This window comes from Epinephelus fuscoguttatus, linkage group LG13 (assembly GCF_011397635.1).
Source record: "Epinephelus fuscoguttatus linkage group LG13, E.fuscoguttatus.final_Chr_v1".
NCBI classification, from domain to species: domain Eukaryota; kingdom Metazoa; phylum Chordata; class Actinopteri; order Perciformes; family Serranidae; genus Epinephelus; species Epinephelus fuscoguttatus.
In genome coordinates, this window is record NC_064764.1 from 42,648,482 (window position 1) to 42,657,309 (window position 8,828).

General features: G+C 42.3%; 1 protein-coding gene across 4 annotated transcripts in view; it reads right to left on the reverse strand.

The window, feature by feature from the left end:
* sema5ba (sema domain, seven thrombospondin repeats (type 1 and type 1-like), transmembrane domain (TM) and short cytoplasmic domain, (semaphorin) 5Ba) overlaps positions 1 to 8,828 on the reverse strand; it is a 265,659-nt gene that overhangs the window by 191,166 nt on the left and 65,665 nt on the right. The window lies entirely within an intron of this gene.

Consider the following 8,828-nt stretch of genomic DNA (forward strand, 5'->3'; position numbering starts at 1 on the left):
GAAATAAATCACCTGATAAATTGATATATATCAAATAAAAACGTCTTTTGACTTTTCGCTCTGATGTTTAGAAGCTGTTTGGTTTTTGTCACACTTGTTATAAATATTCAGAGACTACAGGAGGATAGATATGATCCAAAATACAACGTAACCTTTAAGATGTTAATGTCTGTATGACAAAATAAATGTCCATCTTAGTTTGATGAGGTTACATTTGTAGGGGTAATCACAGTGCGGAGCGTCTTCCATGATGAACACAATACGCTGATGCACATGCTCAGTAAATCAGCATCGGTGCACGCTGCTGTCGGAGGGTTTTATAACTCACTTCCACTCCTCACTAGTTAGTTTGGGACAGTGCTCAGTGTGGCCGACCGTGGGTAAGGAGAGGGTGCAGGAGGTGGTCAGGGAGAGGCCCAAGTCTCAAGTCATGAATATCAAGTCAAGGTCTTTAATCAGCGTTAGCCGTGACTGATGAAATTTGTCTTACGGTGTTTATGATTAAAATTTGCTTTAGGGAGCACAGAATGCTCAAAGGGAGGTGACGTAATGAGACTTTTACCCTCAAAGCAGAAAGAATGTGAAGTAATCTAACATTTTATGTCTGGTCAGGACGTCACAAGCACAAGTGTCTTAAGCCTAGTTCACATTACACGATTTTCACCACGATTTTGACGTCGCAGAGGATCTTGAGAGCCACCTTGGGTCGGAGGTGAGTCGGCAGATAGTCTGCCACGAAAAGTCCTCATGTGTGAACAAGCCTACGAGCAAGTCGCCCCCTCGTCTGAGACTGGGACTGGATATCTGGCATGCTAGAAAACTGGAGAAGTCTGACACGACTGACAAAGAGCATCAGCCAATGAGAGGCGGGATACGTCCCACGTCAGCACACAGGAGGACGGAAGAAATGTGAGGAGGACAAGCCGCAGGGTTGCCAGGTCTGCTTATTAGCCGCAACTTTGGGCTTGTTTCTGAAGTGGAGTCGCTTATTTGGGCTTGCTCCCTAAATATCACCTTCCTCTATATATAACCGTCTATTAGTTATTTAAACGCATGATGGTTGTTTCTTTTGGGCTTGTTTCCATAGCCCTGGTTGCTTGTTTCTCTCCCAAGATCTGGCAACACTGACAAGCCGGCAAGCAACAACAACAATGGCGGCGTCCACAGGATCACGGGGAGCTTGTTGAGTTTGGACCCAGGATAATAAAGAATATCCATGCCTTTACGATGTGTCGTCTCCAAGTTTGGTGACGTCACCGCGTTATCTGGGGCTCTGTCGGCGAGGGCTCGGTGGAGAAATCTTGTGGTGCGCACACACAGGTCGTAACACAGTTGGCGAGACTCCCGCTGACAGAAACACACGTCGCCAGGTATGAACACTCCAAAGATTACGATAGTCTCTGCAACGCAAAATCAGGGTGAAAATCGTGTAATGTGAACTAGGCTTTACATGGTGTTTACTCTTTGTCAGCGAGTCACTAGCTGTGAGTGCTTTACTCGATGATCGAGGACATGACTAGATAAGATGACCCAAAGTGCTCTGTCACCAGCAGGTAACTAACCCTCCCCCCTGACCTCAGGTGAGTACAAGTATCTGATGTCTCCTGTGTTCAGGGCTGGCTCTTTGCACTCAGCTCATTCCTGACTGTTTGTTGTGAGTCCGTCTGCAGATTCTGAATTAAACTTACAAAAGGACAAGTTTCTGACTCAATGTGTTTTGTCTAGTAGAAATTTCCACCACGCAGCCAAGCGAGTCTCAAGTCCTCAAATCAGTGACCTGAGTTGACTCATCTCCGCCTGTCAGTTTGGTGCTTGCTGCTTAATTTGACGAGGCCCGTGACACACACGCACGTCTTGCTCCTGTTCACATGAAAATTCATCTCATGTGATTTTTAACGACAGCCAAACAGCTAAAGATAAAACCAGTCGACACACTGTGAGAATCTAATCAGCTCGACTGTACTGAGAGCTGCTCTGGTGTCATGTGAACAAACACACAGTGTGTCAAAGAGTCAAAACTTACAGTGAGCGTTTCTTTGCAACCTCACAGATCTGTCTCATAAAAAATGCATCACCTGTGGCTGTGAACAGTTTGTTGTTTCCTCCTGCAGGACGACAGGACAGTGACTTAAACTCCTGTCTGGTACAAGGTGCACTGCAGGAACAGGGACATTTGTTTACAACATGACAGCATTATCCACCACGTCCAGCTGTAAGCTCAGAAAGATATAACAACTATGATGCTGCAAACTATGGCTACAGCTTCTGACTGGGCTTCACAGATTCAAGGAAAGCAGCAGTGACACAGAAGAAGTGGAACATTTGGAGAATATTAAAAATATCAGACGGACGGTGGAGAAGTGGATTATGGTGCAGAAATGATCAGAAACTGTGGGATACTTTTTCCATCATGCTGAACACAACTTCAGTTCTTGGTCTTTGCAAAGTATAAAACGTTTTTACATTATACCTGCACATACACACAGTTATGGGGTCAAGTATCAGTGGTAGCATTTAGCAGCAAAGGTAGACTGTAGCTTAATTACACCCTGAGCAGATAAACACAGCTGGTGGAAGCCACTATAGACGACATCCCTCTGCTTTCACTTGTTAAAGTCAATTTTTTGCACTTGTTTTTCTCTGCAGTATTTTTATACTTATTTATTTATTTTTTACAGGAAAAAAACAACATAAATGTCAATAACTCCCCAAAACAGCCTTCATTGTCCATTAGCATAGACTCCACGAGTCTCTGAGCTCCAAGAGAACAATGAACACGGTTCTTCCTGAAGATAATTCCTCATTTGGTGTTTTGATTTCTCCTTAATTGGCCATCCTTCTGTATATTTCAGCGATACTGATTCTGGCATTTTTGCAGCTGTAACTTGGAGGCTAAACGGGACATAATGGGCCCTGCAGGAAAACAAGGCAACATTCTGTCTACCATAACAATGGCTCACGCCTCGCACCCTCCTGTGGGGGGAAATTCTGCAGCTTGTGCAGAAACACTGTGGAAGTGATGTTCTTGGTCATTTGCATACGGAGCAGGAAACAGAATCAGATCACTGGTTGTCAGCGGAGATGAATTCTCACAGTGCATCACTAAATCTGGACACATGCAGCTAAACAATGAGCCTCATGCAGGAACACGGACAGTGTTTTTCATTTTTGATTGTATCTTGGTTTGTTCTTAATTTGTTGGTACAAATTGGTTTCTGTGATTTACCCATGATTTTTATTGTTCAGTAAGAGAAGGTTTTCAGAGTGGTGGAGAGCACTCTGACTAAAAAAGATTTCACAGTCCACAAATTGTTTGTGCAAAACAAGGCAACATAAGTTTTGTATTTAAGGAGCATGTTTTACATATTGAGGTACTTTTACGTCACCTGTGTATTTGACTCTCACACTGCACTTTGTATTCCACCACAATTATTTGATAAGTTACTTTACAAGTCAAATATCTGCACACAAACCACGTAAAAACGTACAAGTGCAGCTGAAACAATCTGTCGACTGGTCGACTGACAGAAACATTTTGATAAGCATTTGAATTCATTTTCATGCAGAAATATTTTATGGTTCCAGCTTCTTAAACATTCAGACTTGCTGCTTTTTCTTTTAATTACTTTAATTATTTTGATTTATTGCATTGATTATTTTGTTTCTGCACTGAGTACTTTTACTTTTAATACTTAAAGGAACAGTGGTTAAGATTTAGGGGGATTTATTGGCATCCAGCAGTGAGGACTGCAGATTGCAACCAGCTGAAACTTCTCCCTGTTACAATTTATTGTCCCGGAGGATTTTACCACGAGCTGAATTATCCACAGAGGCCTCCTCCTCTGCAAAACAAATGGACACAGTATAAACACTGAATAAAGCAGTTTCACAATTATTATTCTTTTTTTTTTCTGACACTCTTGTTGTGGAGGGGCCGCTCATTACAGAGGCCAATGCAAAAAAAGCTAATGTCTCTATCTAGAGTCAGTGTTTGGTTTGTCCCTTCTGGGCTACTGTAGAAACATGGTGGTGCAACATGGTGATCTCTGTAGACGAGGACCTGCTCCCTGTGTAGATGTAAACAGCTCATTCTGAGGGAACCAGAACACAACAACTCTTATTTGCAGCTGATTAAACACTAAAGAAAACACACTGATCACTTCTGCTGATATATCCTCCTAAATCCTGCACTGGGCCTGGGTAATGTTTTAAATGCAGGACTTTTACCACTAACACAGTTATTTTACTGTGCAGTATTTAGTCTTCTTCTTACAAATGTTTCATCATTGCTGGGTTTTTAATTTTCCTGTGAGTCCTGCACTGAAGGAAAATCAGGTTATCTTCAAAGATTTCACTCCTGCTGATGTAATTCTTCTCCTTGCAACCTTTTTGGTCGTCATCGCACTAATTTTTATTGGTGACAGAGTATTTGCACGCAGCTCAGCACCTGCCCTTGAGTAGTGTTTATGGGGCATTACCTGAGCTAATCATGATCACACATCATGGCGGCATAGGTGTGTTTCAACATGGGCGGGGACACATAAAACAGGGGGTCAAGGGACCGAAAATTTTGAGCATCACGCACTTAGTTTTCTGCATTCTGGAGAATTTTCATGAACCAATATGTGCTTTTTCTGCATCAATTTATGGTGAAATGTCATTTGTCAAATTAAAAGTCTACTTTAATGTTTTTGAGGAGAGGGGACAAATGCACATGTTCTATATACTGAGGGGGACGTGTCACCTGTGTCCTCCCCAAAAGCCTGTGTGATCAAGTGGTATTCATCATTCACCCCACCTGGGTAAGAGCAGATATAGATGGTTTAGATGCATCTCAGGTGGACTTCTCATATTTTCTCTCTTAACAGAAAATTAAGATTAAATTCAAGGGAAAAGTTTGGAGTATGTTGCTGCATGAGAATCAATCTCACACACACACACACTGTTAGAGATGAAGTGGTCAGACGTTTAGAAGCAACCACAAAGCCATTTCCATTTCACAAACTTCACACTGTTCAGCTCGGGGCTGTCAGACCCCGCTGTTCTCAAAGACTGAAAGCAAAGGAGGAAGAGGAAGTGTTTGGGAGGAACGATGGCAGGAGCACAGTCAGCTGTCAGAGAGTGCAACGCCTTTGAACTGTTAGAGGTTCAACTTTGGAGGAAAAGATTCCTCTGTGCAGGGAAGTATCCAAACTTTGTGGACTCTGAGATATCTGTGTGTGAGATCATTACTGAAAGCTCATCAGCGGTTACCAATCATTAAGTTATCATTTAAAACATCATTACGTTACGTCTATTCTTCTGAGACAGTTACATGTTAGAAACCAACACAGATGGACACAAAGGCTGCAGCGGATCATTTGTTCCATTTCATAAACTCCTCTATATCTCCCAAATGGTGCCAGTGTTTGGTTCCATATCATAGTGTCTCTGCGAACACTGATTACAGTCCAGAGAGCAGAGGAACATCCTGTCATAAACAAAAGACAGACGATCAAGCCTGACGCTATTTGTTGCTTTGCAAAACATGCAGCTATAATTAAATCCATTGTGATGTAATTAGAAAAAACATCTTGTATCCGGTTTTAATTGCTATGTGGTCTCACAACACAATTTCTCGTTACTGTCTTCTTGATGCGTGACCCAGGCACTATGCCAGGAAATTTGGTGATGGAAATGAAAACAAGTCTGATCAGTGGCGGCATTGTTTACCGCCCTGATACACAACACGCCTTCAACGCTATGTTTGTCATTCCAAAAGGGAGGCTTCGCCCTCGCCGAGCGCCTGTAGGGGACGCGTCGGGTTGAGATTGTGATATAATCACCGGCAGCAGCGAGAGAGAAAAAACTGCAGCTTCTTCTCTTGATGAAATACAACAACTAAATGATTCTTTAATTTTTGTTCATTTTCTCATTAGTTCTGTAAACGAGCAGTTTGATCAAGCTGAGCTGTAAATTGGAAGCTGCGGCGCCGATATCTTCATCAAAAACTGTGTGTGGATGGTTTTATAATGTGCCAGAATCTGAGCAGCCCAGATTCTTTCTGTGGGACGACATGAGCGTTCCTCCAGCTGCAACCATCAGTCACCTGTACAAAGAGAACGATTTCCAAAGATCTAATTACCCGACTAACCATTAACTAATTGATGCAGCCTGTTTAGTTTAATACAGACGCACTTTTCAATTAAAGCTATTTTGTGTATTTGTGTGTGTGTGTCTGTTTCTCAATCTACACTTCAGTATTCACAGAGAGTAAAACTAATCCTGCTCTGTAATGTTAGTGTGCGGGGACACAAAAGGAGCCACAGATTGAAAATACAAAGACGTCTCCTCAGCCCCCAAACCTCAGAGTAATTCATTCTGTAAAGAAACCGTATGCTACCAAAAAGAAGAGGTCACCCTGTACAAGAACAAGGATGACATGTAATCCCATTCTGATATGTGGAAGTGAATGTATCTCTGTAAAGATGCCATAACTAGGTGAGAAGCTGAAGGGAAATCCAGATGCCCTTAAAGGTGTATTACGCAGAAACTGTCTGTCTGTAAATATTATCGCCAGTTAAAATGAAGGTGAATGAATGGTTTGATGGTGGTGGAAGGAGCATGCTAACATGTTTCCTAACCTGGCAATGACTGAATGTTTCCACCATCCAGTCAAAGAGACGGAGAACCAGCTTCATGTGAGGGACTGGAGCCTGGGGGGTTTGATCAGGGGTAACAGGTCAGTTCTGGTGCTGAGCTTTATGGGTATGGGTGGGTGCAGGTTTTAAAAAATGGACCCATGCAGGACTCTGTCACAAGCCTCCCGTTCTCCCTCGCTTTGGTATCCAGGACCCAGGGGTGTGTGGGTCCAAGCCAACAGCCTGGCTTTACTGCCTCCTCTTGGTAGCTAACTCTGCTGGAGTACCAGGGTCACGAACCAACAAACACATTGAATTTATTTAATATAAAAACACTGATGCAGTGTTCTTATATTACATTTTTTAGTTTGAATTTTCAAAAGTCACTAAAAGGCAGGAAATAACGTCTGTGAAACTCAGATTTGTTTGTGTGTAAATCAGGGTGAAATTTAGGACAAATAAAAGTATTTCCCAAAATGTTAAAGTTTTAAAGGAGCTCTATGCTAAATTCAGAGTGTACGAGTTGTCTCCACACAGTTCTCAACATGGATGGAGCTGAGCCGGCAGCTAGCAGTTAACAGTGCTAACTCTATAAACAGCACTAGTGTGGACAGAGCTAACAGTGTTAGCCAAGTGGTAACCAGAGGGTGGGCGCTATGCTTCAATGCCGTCTGTACAAAATGCTCCTACTTTGACTTTGATATTCGTTACTGATACCAGTCAGGTTTAATATTTAATAATAGTATTATTTTCTGCATTTCTGTGCTGCTTAGTTGATGTAGTGAGGTAGGGGTCAGGTGCACGGTGACATCATCACCACGGAAATTCCTGTGAAAAGTCTTCATTGTGCTTGTTAGCTGGCTGAACGATACACAATGTGTTGTTCTCCTCAGAGTGTGTGTCAGTGACAGAAGTAGGTTCTTTTAATTTGTGTGTTAATTACGTTTCCATGGGCAGTTACATGACGTTACAGAGAGTTTAGTATTAGTGCACGTTAACAACTGTGGTTACTATACGTAACGTTAGTGCTATGAATACAGGTTGTCTCGTATGAGGCCAGCCAAAGAATTAGAACCTTTTTTGTGAGTGTGAGTCGTACGTTAGGCTGGATATTCCTGTTTAGATAATGGTAGCAGTGTTGTACGATGCATTGTATACGCAACATGACACTGAACAGTATTGTACTTACTGCTTTCATTAGTGTTTACTGACAGAAAACCACACACACACACACACACACACACACACACACCTGTATACCTTTTGAACACAAGCACGTTGAACCACGCTGCACGTTAAGTGGTAGTAAATGAGCTAGCTGGTGGGATACACACATACATTAACATATTGGCGTGGCTGAACCGCAGATCAGATTACAAACACACAGAGTTAGTGTGACGTCATTCTCTGCTGTCACTCCTCCATATCTTTACACAGCTAACAGTGGTTCACTGTAATATCAACGTTCTGAATGTTGCACACTGAACCTCTGATTAAAACTTTTAAATAACCTCAGAATGATTGATTTACATCATGAAATGTGTTATGATGCAGAGGTACAGGATACAGGATCCTCAAATGACTGATGACAACATATACACACTGATCTGATGCTGACGGCTGCCTAATAAGGCGCTTTGATTAAAAATGGATTGAATCATTTCCTAGGTGTCCCAGGGAGACGTGGAATTGATTCGGCTTAACAATGAAACCCCCAAAAGGACCCTAACAGGGTCTAATAACAAAAATAAATTCATTAATAAATAATTCAAGCCCCGCTGGTGCAGCTCGCTTCATGTAAGTGAAAGCAGGCAGAATAAAATGTGTTTAATGTCAGTGGGCATCAGAGGAGACAGCAGCAGATAAAAAACACACTTCTGTGTCTGTCAGCTCCGACTCAACGTCCCCGTTCGTAGACCGGACACAAAGCAGAACAAAACACACAACTGGCATCAACAATGCAGGATACACATCTGGCCCGCTGTTAGAGCGGATGCTGGAGCTGAGACTGGCAGCCATCACTTCTCTATTATTGTCTTTCAGAGCTCACGGCGTCAATATATTCCTTTGATCAAAGTTTTTTTCGCTCAGGCGTTTCAAATGCAAGTGTCCTACAAATACCTTTGTAATGGAAATGGATAATGAGCTTTCCCAGCGGGGTTAATCAAACCTATTGTTCTGCAAGAATAAAAAAGATGTGAAAAGATG